Here is a 6827-nt window from a genome sequence, read left to right on the forward strand (position 1 = left end):
TTGCATAGTGCATAATGAGAACTGGCTCTAATATGTGGAGCTATACGTACTTCTTCATGTTCGATACTGTGAAAAAGATCTCTTCTACTGCTCTTCGCTTTTCATATTTTGAGAGGAGATAGTGTCGACCAAAACGAGAGAAACCTGTCTGGTAAACATGGATATTCTTCATTTAAACTTACGACTTGTCACCTGAATATGTTTTTTTATATTTCATTTTATCTGTTCCTAATATCGTGTTATAATTTCATGTATTGACTCGTTCCATGACCATGGAGACTTGTCCTTAATTTGGTCCCACGGAACAATAAATAAATAAATAAATAAAATAAAATGCATATTTTAAGAGCTATGAGAAATACCTCTCAAGGTACACACTTCAGAGCCGATGTTTACTTCAATTTTTCTTCTTTGTTTGCTCCATACTACCACCTTTCAAAGTAAGGTAAGCAAAGAGCTTGCACTAGAAGAGATATCACGGTATCGAATACGAAGTGCTCTTTGCTCTCAAGGTATGCATTTTAGAGCTCAGGTTTGCTAGACTTTTAAGCTTCGAATGATTTTTCCTGTGAATATCCCTGAATATTGACCATTCCTCTTGGGGAACCCTGTGTGTGAGAAGGAGCAGTCAGATGAAAACCAATGACGCTCCATAAAGGGGTCAATGCGCTGTTTGGCACCGTGCTCTCCTTCAGGATCACATGTAGCATGGGAGTTTCTAGAATGTACGAAACGTTAACAGGGCGCAACCAACTTACACAAATAGCATACTGGGATTATACGCCGACGTGGATGCGGCTCGCAAATCTTAAAACGGGCGAGGGAGTAGATGCGGTACTACCGACCACTTGGACCATACCGCACCGTGCTACGGTGCGGTAGACAAGAGATAAATCAACAACTGTTGCAAGGCAACCTCAGTAAGGCACTAAGAAAGTATTTGGGAGTTTAAACTCTTGGGAGGGCCACACCAAACCACAGAATTACGAAACTACTATCGGTTATTTCGCGACGACAGATAGAACCGTAAAATACCAGATGACGTGAACTGCAATAAACACGATTCATAAGCGTCCGAGTGAAAAGCTGCACAGCCAATCTTTCCCTTACTACAAATTCTTAACAGTACCTCCAAATTTCACTCGTGTAGGCTACCAGAGTGTCAATAACTGGTTATAACTGTAGATAACAGAGTTTAACACGCTGGGCCGACTTAGGTTACTTAATAACAGAAGCAATGTGATTCGGTCCTTCACTTGGTTCCACCTTCGATCCAAAACAGCCATGTACCATGTACTTTAAAGCAGCTAAATAGATGACAATGCCGATATCAACGCTCTCCTCCCAAGCAGCGCTCTAACTGTAGTACTGAAGCAAAGCTTACACCACTCACAGGCCTGATATACGCGCCACCAATGTGCACCTTTTTAGAATTCTTATGTCCATCTCATACACCGAACTTGCCGTAATTCTTCGTCGGAATCCAAGGCAGAATCAAGAAATCACTTTTCGCCATCGGGACAACACCAGCCCTTTAGATATAGGATCTTCGAGTCCAGGTCGTTCCATCCCCAACTGACTGCTTCTACGGGGCCAACCGACCAAGCGGCCTTGCCCTCCAACACTGACGTCGATCCTCACGCACAATGCAGAATTAACTTCCAGCAAGCCCCTTCTTCCTCGTTCTGTCCACCTCGCGGCGCACGGAAAGCCATCTCAGCAAAGATATGCGGCGACCAGACACTCCAATCCGATCTCGATACTGACATCGCGGCGAGTACTGAGAAGGCGGGTGGTTTCAAAAAGCAAAACAAAAATGAAATAGAGAGCCGTACCGGCTCTGTTAGATCTACTGATAGTTTCAACGTCGTCCACCAACGGTTAGGGCAGTGGCAAAGCTACCAGAGCGCAATATGCATCTACCCACACATAGGCACTGCTCATAGCCAAAAGGCTCAGTGTGGTGGAAACGTGTGAAGCAAGCAGGCAACCGTGCCACGAAGGCGCACTTGAGCTTCCTGTAGGCGACTGAGCGAGTTTGAAGAGTTCAGATTGTGGCCTTCCGAGTGGTGGAATGGTCGTTTCGCCGGCCGGAGTGGCCGAGCGGTTCTAGGCGCTACAGTCTGGAACCGCGTGACAGCTACGGTCGCAGGTTCTAATCCTGCCTCGGGTATGGATGTGTGTGTGTCCTTAGGTTAGTTAGGTTTAAGTAGTTCTAAGTTCTAGGGGACTGATGACCTCAGAAGTTAAGTCCCATAGTGCTCAGAGCCATTTGAACCACCACAGACGCCCGCCAGGATTGTGGTACTGTGAGGGCAGCAGTGGCAGATCGTCCACCTACCACAGTACCGATAAGAGGGCTTGTGAGTCCAGACGTGTAAATATGAATAGTTGGGAACCCGTAATCAGCAACTGGACTACCGACAGGATCGACGTGAACGTCTCAGAGGATGGAACGGCAGCAATGAAAGCAGATTCTGCCTGCATGCAAGGGGTGGTCATTTGCGCATACGACGTAGACCTGATGATGAGCACCGTCTCGTTAAGTGCGTTCTTCCAGGACACAGTGGCTACACCCCAGGACTCATGGTCTGCGATACAATAAGCCACAACTCTCGTTCAGCCTTGGTGTTTCTGGAAGGGCCGCTAACCGGTGCTTGGCACGTGCATAATGTTGTTAGCTCCGCTCTTATGCAGTTCTCGCAACAGGGAGATCATGTGTTCCAACAGGGTAACGCCCGCCCACACATTGTCCGTGTAACTCAACGTGCTCTGCCCGATCTGCAGCAACTTCTGAGACATAGTATTGACTGGTATTAAGGAAAACGTGGAAGGTACAACCCACCATTGTAACTTTCTTTTCACACAACCTGTTTATTTAGCAATATATAATGATAAATTTGCTTTCTTTACCAATTAACAAAAGTGTAAAATGAAAATCTTTTACAAGAGAATTCAAAACAAGAACAACATAACACTAATTACATGGGATCCGACCTGCAGCCCGCCCTTTATCGGGTGAAACAGCGGTGTTTACTACCGCGCTGGATGCTGTTTCTCTTATTCAGTGTCCTTCTGCAGCACGTGAAAACATATGTAATATTGATTACAAGACTGCTTCAATTAAACAGATGACGTAATTTTTTTTTTTCATTTGGATACTGTATCTCGAAAGGTTCAGAGTTCAGATGCGCATCGATGCTTGAAGGTTAAAGAAATCAGGAAACAATTATGACAATCCAGAAGGAGATTTTCACTCTGCAGCGGAGTGTGCGCTGATATGGAACTTCCTGGCAGATTAAAACTGTGTGCCAGACCGAGACTCGAACTCGGGACCTTTGCCTTTCGCGGGCAAGTGCAGTTCTGCAAGGTTCACAGAAGAGCTTCTGTAAAGTTTGGAAGGAAGGAGACGAAATGCTGACAGAAGTAAAGCTGTGAGTACCGGGCGTGAGTCGTGCTTCGGTAGCTCAGATGGTAGAGCACTTGCCCCCGAAAGTCAAAGGTCCCGAGTCCGAGTCTCGGTCGGGCACACAGTTTTAATCTGCCAGGAAGTTTCATATCAGCGCACACTTCGCTGCAGAGTGAAAATCTCATTCTGGAATCATCCCCCAGGCTGTGGCTAAGCCGTGTCTCCACAGTATCCTTTCTTTCAGGAGTGCTAGTTCTGCAAGATTCGCAGGACAGCTTCTGTAAAGTTTGGAAGGTAGGAGACGAGATACTGGCAGAAGTAAAGCTGTGAGGAGTGGGCGTGAGTCGTGCTTCGGTAGCTCAGATGCTAGAGCACTTGCTCCCGAAAGGCAAAAGTCCCAAGTTCGAGTGCCGGTCGGGCACATAGTTTTAATCTACCAGGAAGTTTCAATTATGACAATGATTAGGATTGCTTCAAAAAGAGCAACCTTTTCATTTCAATCAGCATCCAAGGTGCGACTGGATCCCAACCCGTTCCTTTTGACAATCTTATTCTGACTAAAGCTCTGGTGACAGTTGGCTGTTAGTATGTCAAAAGTTAAACAGATTTTCAATTATGAAGGCCGCTCTGAAGGAACGTTTTGAAACATTACGTACGAGCACTTATACGAGAGAACTCACTTGGCGGATCCACAAGATCCAGTTAAAAATACCCCAATAATGACCCGGTCTTTCAAAGGCAGGGACGCACAGCTTAGTACAACAGGTAGTTCAGATTATCTCAAATACAATTACAATCAAGAAATTGCACGTTTCAATATCTAAATCTAACCATAAGAACCCTGTTTGCTAAACGGCAACGTGTGCCTTGTGTGACGGTACGTCACGTAAATTGACAATGTAGTAAAAGAAAAAAGGTTTTTGCTTGTGTCACGTGTGAATTAAAAATTATTTAAAGACTGCGTACCTGTATGCGATGTATAAGAAAGATTAAAAAAGTTCAACAGTAACATCAAAAATCACAAACAGCGATGTGATAAAAAAAAGAACATTTTTTGATCTGTGTAATGAAAATGAGCATAACCAGAGACTATTGTTTTCTTGAAAGCTCTTTCCTATTTTGTTTTTTCTAGCGGAAGGCCGCAATAGTACAGCAGGACGGTATTTAATGTAAGTTTGGCTGTAATGTAGTAAGATATACATATAATTGTTATGAGAAAGTGTGTATTATTGACTTAGTGGGCACCTCTCATGATAGTAATCATCGATTATAATTAACAAATTTTTTACAGAACTTCGTAGTGCAGGGAGCTCATCTCCCCTAGCAGGAATTAGGCGGCCATTACGCTGACTATATTATCTAATTAAAATTTCATGTCATAATATTAAATGTAAATGTTCTCTACCCTGATCTTACAATAGTTTCAGAGTTAACAGAGTAAAACTAGATTTCGTTCATTAATATTTAGAAAACTGAATGAGTTCAGTATGTTTCGAGTATGGCCGTTTAACGGCAAATGACATCTTTCCAGTTTTGCCTTGCAAATGATGAACAATAAATACTGAAAATAATTCCATTCAATAAGCTCAGCAACATCTCAGTTAATATTTGTGTAGTTTGGTACATAAATAACCAGTAGCCTCTGAAACCCATAGTAATAATTGCAATTTGCGTAAGAGTACGCATATTGTCTTTTCTAAATAGCAGCGCTCACGCAAACTATCTATTAGAAGGTAGTGAGTCGCGCGTTGTGTTTCAAAGATATTATATCGTACGTACTTCGGGGCAGCCGATGTCCGTACGGGTGTTATCGCGGTATAAGTAAATTAAAAGTCTCATATTAGCCCACAATATTTAAAGACACCCCAACCAAAATCATAAAATATTATTATAAAAATAAAAATATATGACTAATCCGTGATAAGTGGCCCCAAATATAGTTATTCCGTGATACTTGGTACAATTTTTCCTACTGTATTTCCGACCAGGAGCATGTTTACAACAACATTAGTGATCGTGTATCAACTAAAAAGGAAGGGCAATATAATATCAGAACAAATTTTAAACAACTATTGTCTAGTACAATACTACGGTCTATATTTACGCCCTAAGGTCCAACCGAGTAAACCTCTGAAGGTCGGATACAAACCAGAAAATAATTAGGAGGCCGGGTAGACAATGACACCAATCGATGTGAGGATTACAGAACGTTACTCCCCTTTACCAGCAAGCAGCTCCATGGATCCACGGTGCGTCGCGGCGGTTACAGAGTGGCGCCGATCCAGGTACAAGGGGGCAGCCAGGCCACGAGCGGTCATCCGACACGGATGTTGCCAACCAACCAACGGGATGTCGGCCTGCTGCTTGTAGTCGGCGGTGATGCCGGTGAAGTACTCCGGTGTCTTTACTCTGGGCAGGCCCTCCTTGCGTAGCTCGTGGCTTCGGCCGCTCGGACCTGGCTAGTCACTTTGTGACTCCTCACTCGGGCCAGTGAACCCAAGCAAAGAGCTTCTGAGATACCAACTCTTCCTCACAGATATTGGCAACGGGGCAGCAAGATGAATACTCGATACTAGCCTTGCGCTAGTGGTGCCAGACAGAGCACTCTAGTAACTTAATGTCGCCAGGGCTCAGCTTCCCTGGAGAGCTCAATCTCCGGACTTGTCTCCATTCGAGCGCATGTAGGATACGAAGGGACGGGAGCTGACTCGCGAGGCTCGTCAACCAACAACTCTTACTGAACTACGTGACCGGGTTGAGTAGGCGTTTCACAATATATATGAGGACAGTATTCGCCATTTGTACGATTGACTGTATGCCGGGTTCAGCGGCTGTATTGCCTCCTGTAGAGGCTACACCACGTACGGGTGTTTCAGCTTGGATCGCTATCGGGTACCTGAGAACTACTTGTGCTATTGATACGTAAATGTAACAATCATTTCATGTAATGCATATGAATTGTTGCAATAATAAATCTTGAATGAACTGGAAACGTTTTAAAGGTGCGCGTGTTCTTTTTACAGTATACAGTGTTAACAAAAATATATTGCACAAATTGCAGGACACATTCCTCACATGTAGAAGAATAGATTATTTTATGTGACATTAGTCTGGAACTGCTTTGTTACGATGTTTCTACTCATTTTCTGCAACTGACTAAGCCGGATGGAGGGGCCGAGCAGCTCTAGGCGCTACAGTCTGGAAACGCGCGATCGCTATCGTCGCAGGTTCGAATCCTGCCTCGGGCATGGATGTGTGTGATGTCCTTAGGGTAGTTAGGTTTAAGTATTTCTAAGTTCTAGGGGACTGATGACCTCAGAAGTTAAGTCCAATAGTGCTCAGAGCCACTTGAACCATTTTTTTTGCAACTGACTAATCATGGAAAACACACACAGACAGAACGTACCAGCGTACCACA

Source organism: Schistocerca americana, chromosome 1 (genome assembly GCF_021461395.2).
Source record: "Schistocerca americana isolate TAMUIC-IGC-003095 chromosome 1, iqSchAmer2.1, whole genome shotgun sequence".
Lineage (NCBI taxonomy): Eukaryota > Metazoa > Arthropoda > Insecta > Orthoptera > Acrididae > Schistocerca > Schistocerca americana.